The sequence below is a fragment of the Pongo abelii genome, chromosome 3, assembly GCF_028885655.2.
Source record: "Pongo abelii isolate AG06213 chromosome 3, NHGRI_mPonAbe1-v2.0_pri, whole genome shotgun sequence".
Lineage (NCBI taxonomy): Eukaryota > Metazoa > Chordata > Mammalia > Primates > Hominidae > Pongo > Pongo abelii.
In genome coordinates, this window is record NC_071988.2 from 63,044,187 (window position 1) to 63,056,449 (window position 12,263).

At 43.7% G+C, this 12,263-nt stretch overlaps 1 long non-coding RNA gene across 1 annotated transcript; it reads left to right on the forward strand.

The window, feature by feature from the left end:
- The first annotated feature begins 230 nt into the window (after nt 1–230).
- Nucleotides 231–10,878, forward strand: LOC129058788 (uncharacterized). Its single transcript, XR_010139866.1, has 3 exons — nt 231–510; nt 8,560–9,581; nt 10,232–10,878. It is a non-coding gene; the product is annotated as an uncharacterized LOC129058788 (long non-coding RNA).
- Nucleotides 10,879–12,263: the final 1,385 nt, after the last annotated feature.

Consider the following 12,263-nt stretch of genomic DNA (forward strand, 5'->3'; position numbering starts at 1 on the left):
GTCCACACACAGATGGAAAACACATAGTAAAATCCTAGAATTCCATTTCTCCCTTGAAAATTTCCCAGACAATCAGAGGGAGTTTCATTCTTTCCTGTTTACTTTTCTCCCAAATAGGCCTTCTGAGGCAGCAGAATAGGGAAGGAAGTCAGAAGACTGACCAGCTCATACATATGGAATGCCTATCATACATACACTTAAAATTATGGCAAGCTCACGCAGGCGCACTAAGAGAGAAAAAACAAGAAAACAGTTATGACAATTATAGGAAATCCCCTCCCTAGAGTTAAGGAAGTGTAGGAAGTGGGTATAAAAGAACAAAGGCTATATTAATCCGGGGCTGACACCACTTGAAAATCAGCCCGTTCCTCGCTCTGGAACATTCTTTGCTTAATAAATTTTGTGGGGTGGTTATTTGTGGTGTCTCATCCAATTCTTTGTTCATAACACCAAGAACCTGGAACTCCCAACTTCCAATCTGGTAACATATTTTGGTGAGCCAGCCAGAAGGTAAGCCCAGAAGAACTGGGAATTTTTATTTTCTTTCTTTTTTGCTTCAGCTCTTTCACTTTGGTTTAAAGCTGCCTTCTGCTGGCATGGATTGGGCAGTTAAGAACGAAAAAGACACTGGCCGCTTGAAGACTCCCATTGTTGCGGGAAAGCAGAGGACCAGAAAGACCAATGGGTGGAGCAGGAGGATTTTATTAAGGTGTGCACTGGCTCCGTGGATTTGCATCCAAAAAGCTGAGCCATGAACAAAGACAGAGCTTGGCTTATATAGGCTACATTACAGAAGCAGAACCAAGGCAGTAAATCACACAATGACAGGTTTTGTAATCTATAGCATAACTGCTGAAATTTGCATAACTTGTGGCTTTACTTAGCTGATGGCCTTGCAGCTGCGTCAGAAGAAAAACAGGAACCTACAAATCTTGCTAAACATAGGCAAAAATAATCATAACTCATGGTCTAAGGAAAGAGAAACAGTAAAGGAATTTGTTTTTCTTAACTATTGCTCAGGGGTTGGAGCTCCTTCCTGGCTTCTTAGACTAGGTCACCATGACCTTCCTATAGCCTTGCTTGTTACTATCCTTAGAGTGAGTAAATGCAGTACAAAACTTTTTTTAAATTCCTGCCTCAACGTGACTGGATAACCTGATTGGGGAATGGAACAGATAGGTCCCACGGGGTACAAGATCAATCCCTGCAACAGTGAGGTGCATGTTTGTGTGGCTATAATTATTACATTATTTGCTGCTTGTTTTTTTGTTTTTGTTTTTGTTTTTGTTTTGAGATGGAGTCTTGCTCTGTCGCCCAGGCTGGAGTGCAGTGGCATGATCTCGGCTCACTGCAACCTTCACCTCCCGGGATCAAGCAATTATCCTGCCTTAGCCTCCTGAGTAGCTGGGATTACAGGCACCCACCACCATGCCCAGCTAATTTTTGTATTTTTAGTAGAGACAGAGTTTCACCATGTTGGCCAGGCTGGTCTCGAACTCCTGACCTCAGGTGATCCGCTCACCTTGGCCTCCCGAAGTGCTGGTATTACAAGCATGAGCCACCATGCCCAGCCAGCCACCGTGCCCGGCCTTGCTGCTTGTTTTTTTTTTTTCTTTTCTTCATTTGTGTTGGGATATCATGTTTAGACCAATTAGAGATCTCCCCCAAACCCAAAGGGCCAGGGCAATAGGTAACTGACTGTGGGGAGCCCAAGGGTTAGCATCAGCCTGAAGATTAGGGCCAACCACCTGGATAATGAGAGTACCCTGCTTCTTCTGTGAGGGATCAGATCTAGATTGTTTTAGTGTAGTACATCTGGTGCTAAAAGAAAACTCCTGGTGGACTCTCGGATCATTGCATAAATTGCGCAGTGGATCCATGGGGAAATTGCTGTGCCTGGTTTATCTCATATGGTCAGAGAGCACTCTACTATCTTATTGAGAGGCCAGTCTCTAATAATAAATTTAAACTAGGCAGTCTGCAATTCCTTGCCCTTCAAACTAGAGTTACTACAATAATTAAGGAAACCATTTGGTAAGAAACTCTTTTGGCCAGCTACAGGGATACTAGAAGCCAAAGGTTACACTCAGGAACTAAAGGGAATCTTATCATAGGTCACCAATTATGGCAGGATCCTTCTTCAAATGGCACTGGTGCCCACCTATGGCTAGAGATGTCTGGTACTCAGAAGACAGGTCCATTTTGGGGATGCCCCAATGGACCAAAATTACAGTCCAGATCCTTCAATAGGGGACACCCTTAAGGGAGACTCTAGATGTAAACTCATGAACCTATGAGACTCCTTTCATGCGCGTCCGTGTGAAAAGACCACCAAACAGGCTTTGTGTGAGCAACAAGGCTGTTTATTTCACCTGGGTGCAGGTGGGCTGAGTCTGAAAAGAGAGTCAGCGAAAGGAGATGGGGGTGGGGCAGTTTTATAGGATTTGGGTAGGTAAGGGAAAATTACAGTCAAAGGGGTTGTTCTCTGGTGGGCAGGAGTGGGGGTCGCAAGGTGCTCAGTGGGGGAGCTTTTTGAGCCAGGATGAGCCAGGAAAAGGACTTTCACAAGGTAATGTCATCACTTAAGACAAGGACCGGCCATTTTCACTTCTTTTGTGGTGGAATGTCATCAGTTAAGGTGGGGCAGGGTATTTTCACTTCTTTTGTGATTCTTCAGTTACTTCAGGCCATCTGGGCGTATATGTGCAAGTCACAGGGGATGCGATGGCTTGGCTTGGGCTCAGAGGCCTGACAACTCCCTTCTTCTTTTCCACAGATTAGTCATGGGAAACATTCCTTCAGTCCTATCTGACTCCCCTCTTGGCTGCATCTTCAATCATTGGAATCAATTTGACCCTGAAAACCTGTGAAAGAAATGCCTAATATTTTATTGTAACACCTTTTGGCCTCAATTTCAGCTAGGGAGTCAAGAGCAATGGCCAGTCAATGGAAGTCTCAATTATGAGACCATCCTCCAATTAGAACTATTTTGTAAGAGACAAGGCAAATGGTCAGAAATACCATATGTGCAAGCCTTCATGGCCCTATACCAAAAGCCTACCATTTTCTTTTCTTTTTTTTTTTTTTTTAAGTATTTATTGATCATTCTTGGGTGTTTCTCGGAGAGGGGGATGTGGCAGGGTCATAGGATAATAGTGGAGAGAAGGTCAGCAGATAAACACGTGAACAAAGGTCCCTGGTTTTCCTAGGCAGAGGTCCCTGCGGCAGCCTTCCGCAGTGTTTGTGTCCCTGGGTACTTGAGATTAGGGAGTGGTGATGACTCTTAAAGAGCATGCTGCCTTCAAGCATCTGTTTAACAAAGCACATCTTGCACCGCCCTTAATCCATTTAACCCTGAGTTGACACAGTACATATTTCAGAGAGCAGGGGGGCTGGGGGCAAGGCCATAGATCAACAGCATCCCAAGGCAGGAGAATTTCTCCTCCCAGACGGGGCGGCCGGGCAGAGGTGCTCCTCACTTCCCAGACGGGGCGGCCGGGCAGAGGCGCTCCTCACTTCCCAGACGGGGCGGCCGGGCAGAGGCGCTCCTCACTTCCCAGACGGGGCGGCCGGGCAGAGGTGCTCCTCACTTCCCAGACGGGGCGGCCGGGCAGAGGCGCTCCTCACCTCCCAGACGAAGGGCGGCCGGGCAGAGGTGCTCCTCACTTCCCAGACGGGGCGGCCGGGCAGAGGCGCTCCTCACTTCCCAGAGGATGGGCGGCTGGGCAGAGGCGTTCCTCACTTCCCAGATGGGGCGGCCGGGCAGAGGCGCTCCTCACCTCCCAGACGAAGGGCGGCCGGGCAGAGGTGCTCCTCACATCCCAGACGATGGGCGGCTGGGCAGAGGCTCTCCTCACTTCCCAGATGGGGCGGCTGGGCAGAGGTGCTCCTCACTTCCCAGATGGGGCGGCTGAAGCCTACCATTTTCAAAGCTCCCAGCACTTCTCCACAGAAAGAAACTCCTAAAACTGAGCCGGATACTGTAGATAACCCCCTCTTGCAAAGTGTACCTATGTGTCAGGGTGAACAATAGCCACTTTCCTATAATCCAGGTCCAAGTGCACTTGAAGCTTCAAAAGAAGGACAAGAGTCATGGGTCCTAGCGATCCCTCCCCATACTAGCTTAGGAACACCATATTCAATGACACCACCTGTCCTGCTACCTCTCAGAGAGGTGGCAGGAACTGAGGGTCCCATCAGGGTACAGGTCTCCTTCTTAATAACTGATATCCAACAATGTAAGGAAAAACTGGACAGTTACTCAGAAATTTGCTGATGGGTTCCAGACTTTGACTTTGGCTTTCAACCTTTCTTGGAGAGACATGCAATTCATTTTGTCCACGTGTTGCACACCTCTGGAAAAGGAATGAATATTTGAGGCTGCTCGCCAGGACACTGATGAACGTTTTCTATGTAGCCTGCAGGGCAACACACTGGGAGCAGATACAGTCCCTACTACTGAACCCAGTTGGAAATATAATACCCCCATGAGAATGAATAATCACACTAAATTTCTTGAGGCACCCCTGAGGGGAATGAAAAAAGGGGTAACAAAGGCAGTAAACTATGATAAGTTTAGGGAGATCACTCAGGGGAAAGAAGAGAATCCAACCATGTTTTATAGTAGACTAGAAGAAGCCTTTAAAATATATACAAACTTAGATCCTGCTTCTCCTGAAGGCAAGATATTAATGGCACAACATTTCATTAGTCACTCTACCCGAGATATTAGACATAATCTCCAGAAGGTACAAATGGAGCCACAGACAAAACCAGTTCCTTGACACCACCTTTATGGTGTACAACAATCGTGAACTGGGGGAAGGAAAAGGGGAACAGAGTAAAAAAAAAAAACCCAGCAAGCCAGAATTATGGCAGCCATCGTTAGCGATGCCCTGAATGCCCAAAGAGCATCCAAGGGAAACACAAAGGGCTACAAAGATAATGCTAGCAAAGACTCTTGCTTCAAGTGCAAAAAAAGATGGGCATTGGGCAAAGGACCATATTAAGCCCGTACTGGGCCTTTGCCATCAATATGAAGGTGCCAGTCATGACCGTTGGCACTGGCCAGTTGACTGCCCCTGCTCCCACCGAGGGGCTTGGTCAGTCAAAACTCTGGCAGTGTAAAAGGAGGAGTTAGATGAAGACTGAAGTGGCCTGGGGTCTTCCTCACTGTCCCTGTCCAGGAACATCATCATTACTATTGAGGAGCCCCGGGTAACTCTGGACATCATGGGCACCCAAATTTAGTTTCTTTTTGATACAGAGGCAAATTACTCTGTCCTTATTGCTTATTGCAGGAAAACTTTCCTCCCAGTCCATGAATGTTATGGGAATGGAGGGGAAGCCAAAAATGAGATCCTTTGATCCTCCTTTAACTTATCAATTTGAGAAGCAAATTTTCCAACAGGAGTTTCTAGTAATACCAAGCTGCCCAGTCCCCTTGTTGGGGGCAGATGTCATTGTTAAAATAGGGGAATTACTACAATATAAACACTGCCCAGCAGGATTGATGACAGTTGGGGAAATAAACAGTGTCCCAGACCCCATTAACAAACAGGTTAACCTACTAGCTTGGTATACTGGGAAACCAGGGAAATGGCAGAGCTGGTCAAAATACAGCTTTAAAAGACTCCAGCTATTTTCCAAACTGAAAGTCATATCCAATCAAGCTGGAGGCCCCTAATTCAGGAATTGCTAACTCTTGAACTTTTAAAGCCTTGCAATTCACCTTGCAATACTCCCATTTTATCCATCTTAAAAACTTCAGGGGAATATCAGCTAGTACAGGATCTCAGAATAATCAATGAAGCTGTTATCCCCATCCATCCATTGGTGGCAGATCCATACACTGTCTTGGCTCAGGTGCCATGGGATGGAAAATGGTTCTTGGTCCTAAAACTGAAAGATGCCTTCTTTTCCATTCCTCTGGCCCCAGAGTCTCAACATCTTTTTGTCTTTGAATGGCAAAATCCAGATACCAAAGAAAAACAATACACTTGGACAGTGCTCCCTCAGGGCTTTTGGGATAGCACCCATTTCTTTGTTCAAACCCTATAAAGGGATTTTTATGGGTTTTCCATTATTATTGGAAAATGGAAGCATACTTCGATATGTAGATGACCTTCTTGTGTGTAGCCCAACCCAGGAAGCATCTGACTAAAATACTGTAAAAGTTTTGAATTTCCTGGAAGACAGGGGATACAAAATGTCAAAGAAAAATTTCAAATCACCCTCCAACAAGTCCAATATATGGGCTATATTCTAAACCCTTGGGTCCAGCAGATATCCCCAGAAGAGGTGTAAGTCATATGCAGTCTGGACCCCCTTATACCAAACAACAGCTCTGTTCCTTTTCAGGAATGGCGGGGTTCTGCAGGATATGGATACCAAATTTTGGGCTCATAGCAAAGCCCCTTTATGAAGCAACAAGGGGGCCATAAAATGAGTTAGTAGAATGGACTCCAGAAGTAAGGAAAGCCTTTGTCAAGTTAAAACAGGCATTTGTCCAAGCCCCCATTCTTGGCATCCCAGACCTCACTAAGCCCTTTTCCTTGTATGTAGCAGAAAAGAAGGGCACAGCTGTGGGGGTGCTAACCCGAAAATTGGGATCAGAACCCAGACCAATTGCCTATTTTTCCAAGAGATTGGACGTGTGACCTTGGGGTGGCCAGGCTGCCTGTAAGCAATAACAGCTACTGCTATTTTAGTGGAATAAGGCACTAAAATCACCCTAGGTCAACTGCTGGAAATTTTAACACCACATCAGGTGAAATCAGTCTTGGAAATAAAAGGGTATATTTGGATGATGAGGAAAAGGTTAACCAAGTACCAGGCTATACGCCTAGACAATCCAGAGGTAATTCTTAAAACCTGTAATACCCTGAATCCAGCTCCATGCTGCCCATAGGCCCAATAATTGGTCATTCATGTGAGCAGGTCATCACACATACATATGTAAGCTGACCTGATTTAAAAGATTGGCCACTCCCAGACTCAGAGAATGACTGGTTCACAGATGGCAGCAGCTTTGTGTCAAATGGGAAATGCCAGGCTGGATATACAATAGTAAATGACAACACCATCACTGAAGTCCAACTGCTGTCCCCAGGGCATGTCAGCACAAAAAGCTGAAATAATTGCTCTTATCTGAGTCCTGATATTGGGGAAAGGAAAAAAGCTTAATATCTGTACAGACTCCAAATATGCATTTCTTGTGGTTAAGGCTCATGCTGCAATTTGGAAAGAAAGAGGACTACTAACTAGGAACCACTTGCCCATAGAGCATGGGCCTGAAATTCTCTAGTTGTTGGAGGCAATACATTTGCCAAAAGCCATTGCTATAATCCATTGTAGAGGGTATCAAAAGGCCTTAGCTCCTATAGCACAAGGGAACAAAAAGATGGACAGGTAAGCAAAAGCAGTGGACCTCAAGGCGCAATCTCAAAAAATCTTAGCACTGCTTCCCTTCTATGATTCCCCAGTAGAACCTGAATACACATCACAGGAGGAAGGGGTTATAAGGGAGCAAGGGGGACAGAAACAAGGATCTTGGTAGTATATGGGATCAAAAGTATATATCCCTCAAACAGCCCAATGGAAGGTTATTAGAAACCCTGCACAACAGTTTCCAGATGGGGAGAGATGCCACTCTGGCCATGGCAAACAGGGTCTTTATTGGGTCTAACTTAGCCTCAGTAGTTAAGCAGGTCTGCCAAGCCTGCTTACTGTGTGCATTTAACAATCCAGGAAACAAGATCCCTCCACTAATGGAACCAGTCCAAAGAAGGGGAACTTACCCTGGGGAAGACTGGCATTTGGACTTTACCCATGAGCCAGCTTGCAGATGATAAAAGTTTTTTGCTAATACTGACAGATACCTTTACAGGCTAAGTTGAAGCTTACCCTACTAGAACAGAAAAGGCTAATGAAGTTGTAAAAGTCCTCTTAAAATAAATAATTCCACAGTTTGAGTTATCCCAAAGCCTCCAGAGTGATAACGGCCCATCCTTTGTCTCCCAGATAACTCAAGGGGTGGCTACGGTGCTCAGAATTAAATACTATTTATGTTCAGCATGGAGAACTTAATCCTCCAGGAAAGTAGAAAGAGCTAATCAAACTCTAAAATGGGCACTAGCTAAACTATGCCAGGAAACATCAGAAACTTTGGTCAGTTTCCTACCCATACATACCCCTTTTGAGATTCCATAACTCCTCAAGGGCAAAAGTAAATATGAGCCCATAGGAAATGCTGTACAGGAGACCCTTCTTAACTAATGATCTAATAACTAATCCAGAAACAGCTGGGCTAATAAAATACCTAATTAATCTGAGAAAATTTCAACAAGCGTTACAAAGGTTCTGGACCGAAACGCTTCCCATACCAGGAACTAACCAGCAACCCAAGATTAGGCCAGGAGATAGAGTACTTGTTAAAACATGGAAAGAGGGGTCACCTGTTCAGCAGCTACAACCCAATGGAAGGGACCTTTTTCAGTTATAATAACCACCCTCTGCAGTTAATGTGTTAGGATTAAATAGTTGGATACATCTTTCCAGGGTCAAGCCTGCAATACCTAAAGCTCCAGACCTAGAACCCAAAGCTCCCATCAGTCTCTACTTTGTGAACCTGTGGAGGATCTGAAGTACCTGTTTAAAAGGCATCCAAAAGATAAGTAAATCCCTACTGACTTTGCTGGTGTCTTTGTTGCATAGTTACTGTGGAGTAAGTAATCCTAGTTATTTATATATATTTATCATTTAACTGCTTGCTTCCCCCACAATGGAACCACTTTTTATGTCCATAATCCTATTTTCACCAATATTGGGGATCCAGCCTCAATACCAAGTGTTTAAACAGATTCAACAGTTAGCCACACTAACTAACTTAGCTTCCTGTTACATTTGTACCTCAGGATCACTATCAGCTGAAGTTTTACCATTACCATTAGAAGATATAGTCAAGGTCAATGCCAGAGTCACTGTTGCCACCCAGTCAGAAGTTACATATCCCAGTCCAGCTGTGGAAAGCTTATTCCTAACACTGTTATCTCAGATCATAAGAAAAAACCCAAATTTAAATTTTACAAATGCCCCAAATCCTGTAAGGGTTTTTCACAACCTAACCTCAGAGAGCCAATTCCCAATTTGTTTCACTTCCCACCAAACGAATGGGACCTTTCTGGGATCCCTAAACAATTGTTTATATGAGGTTGTCCTCAGTTGGACAAATCAAGAGAAACATTATAATTCCTCAGAAACAAAAATCAATTCATATTGCAAACTAGGAAAACAAAACCAATTCCTCCTCCTTAAGTATCCTGATCCAAGGTGACCTCAATATACAAGTAATACCAATTCTTCCAATATTTCCACTGGTTGGACCACAGTGTTAATTGTTGACAATTAGCTCAAGCTTTGGCTTGGGGGGTCCAAAGATCATTCTTAAAATTCCACCCCGGCTTATCTTTCCACTCTAGGCTTAATGCACAACTTGCTGTGGCTGGAACACTTTTATGGGAACAACTCACTGGAACTTCCTCTAGTGGCTCAGACGCACCTTTGGAACTAGCATCATGGGGGTATGAAGTATCTTTGGACCCTGGGCAAGGGTTGTATTTCGTATGTGGAAATACAGGGTACATGAGTCTTCTGAGCCAATGCAAAGGGACTTGCGGCATTGCTGCTTTACTTCCAAGACTGTCTTATGCAAATGCTAGTACAAAATTCCCGTTCCATATAAGACACAGCCATGCATTTGTAAAAAGGGCAGTTCCAGCAGTATTACATCCTTTAGCAACTGCAATAACAGGACTTTTAGGAACCACACTTGGGTCCGTTTCTCTTCACTTGTCTTCACAACAAACACAGGCTTTGGCAGAAATTACAGCAGCTATCCAAGAACAATGACATATAGATTCCCGGGCAGGTATTGTCTTACAAAACAGGAGGGGGCTAGGTCTCCTTGCAGCTAATCAGAGGGGATTATGCATTTTTCGAAAAGAAGAATGTTGTTTCTATATTAACTCCTCAGGCAAAGTACTGGGACATCTGACTGAGGCAACTAATATAACCAAATTAAGAACTGCACAAAACACCCTAAATTCTGTTTAAACAACTGCAAAAAGTTGGATAGCCCATTTTACAGGACCCTTAGCTGTAATTCTTCTGTTGTTCATTTTTGGTCCTTACACTGTAAATTTGCTAACCAGATTTATTTCTTTCTGTTTAGAATCTATCAAGCTACAAATGGCTATATTGCCTGAAGCCCCAGACATCATCCTACAAGAAATAAGTCCAGACTTCTTAATTTCCCCCTGGATAGAGCAGGGTGAGAGTTCTGTGGTCCCGTTAGGTGGGGCCAACAGTCCCACTCAGCCGGAAGCAGCTATAGAAGAAAGAACTTCAACCCTCAGCAACCTATTATGATTTATGGGGATCACATCTCTCAGAGGGAATTGAGGCAGGAGAATAGGGAAGGAAGTCAGAAAATCAACTCACAGCCTGTTCTCACCAAAACAAGCATAAGGCAGCATCTGATAAGGAAGCTGAAGCAATGAACCAATGCTTTCTGCAGTAAACAAATCTGGTATAACCTTTTATTATAATAAGTTACTTAAAGCCCATACATATGGAATGCATATCATACATACGCTTACAATTATGGAATGGCAAGCACACGCAGGCGCACTGAGAGAGAAAAACAACAAGAAAACTGATATGTCAATTATAGGCAACCTCCTCCCTAAAAGTTAAGCAAGAGTAGGAAGAGGGTATAAAAGAACAAAGGCTATGTTAACCCAGGGCTGATACCACACGCGATCAGCCCATTCCTCTCTCTGGAACATTCTTTGCTTAATAAATTTTGTGGGGTCATTATTTGTGTGTCTCCTCCAATTCTTTGTTTGCAACACCAAGAACCTGGAACTCCAACTTCCAATCTGGTAACACTTCTACTCTAAAAGTGTGCTTACTCTTTGTATAGCATGTAGCTGCTCTATTGGTTGTACCCATTCATATATTAATGTTTCCAATTTTTATGCCTCCTCTGTTTTTCTCATGCCTTAATGAGTTGTTTTATGGAATTTCTAGGAGGCAATGAGTTGAGTTCTATAGATGACTTTTGTACATCTTGCACATGTACAATTTAACACTTTTTTGTGAACAACAGATATCTTTTTTGAAAAGAGGTAGTCATAAATAGATTAATATCATAGCAAAATGGCTGTGCAACAGCCATCCAGTCAAGATTACTCTTTAGCTTCCCTTTGCCCCAAGCACATACCAATTAGAAAATATAAAAATAAAACCCAAAAAAGAAATGCAAAAAGGTGAGTAGGATGAAAGCCATTGGTGAGCTTTGTTCCAAGTGACATGGAAGACCAGACTCAAGGTCATTGCTGAACTTCAAGGCCTGAGGTCAGGGTCCCTGGATGTTTTAGGCAGTTCTCACATTGCTATAAAGAAATACCGGAGACTGGGTAATTTATAAAGAAAAGAGGTTCAATTGACTTACTAGCAAACCACATTTAAAAGATCATTACGACCAAATGGGATTTACCCCAGGGATGAAAGGATGGTTCAACATATGCAAATCAATGTGATACATCACATTAACAGAATGAAGGACAAAAACTATATGATTATTTCAATTGATGCTGAAAAAGCATTTGATAAAATTCAATATCCCTTCATGATAACCCTCAAAGGGCCAGGCACAGTGGCTCACACCTGTAATCCAAGCACTTTGGTAGGCTGAGGTGGGCAGATTGCTTAAGCCCAAGAGTTGGAGACCAGCCTGGACAACAAGGTAAAATCCCATCTCTACAAAAAAATACAAAAGTTAGCCAGGTGTGGTGGTACACACCTGTAGTCCCAGATACTTGGGAAGCTGAGGTGGGAGGATTGCCTCAGGTCAGGAGGTCAAGGATTCAGTGAGGAGATCACGCCACTGCATTCCAGCCTGGGCAACAAAGTGAGACCCTTTCTCAAAAAAGAATCTCAAAAAACTGGGTATAGAAGGAACTACCTCTACATAATAAAAGCCACAGCTTGTATCATACTAAAAGAGAGAAAAAACCTTTCCTGTAAGATCTAGAACATGACAAGGATGCCCACTTTCACCACTGTTGTTCAACATAGTGCTGGAAGTCTTAACTAGAGAATTTCAGAGAAGAGAACAAAATAAAGAGCATTCAAATTGGAAATGAAGAGGTCAAATTATCCTTGTTTGCAGAAGATATGATCTTATATTTGGAAAAACC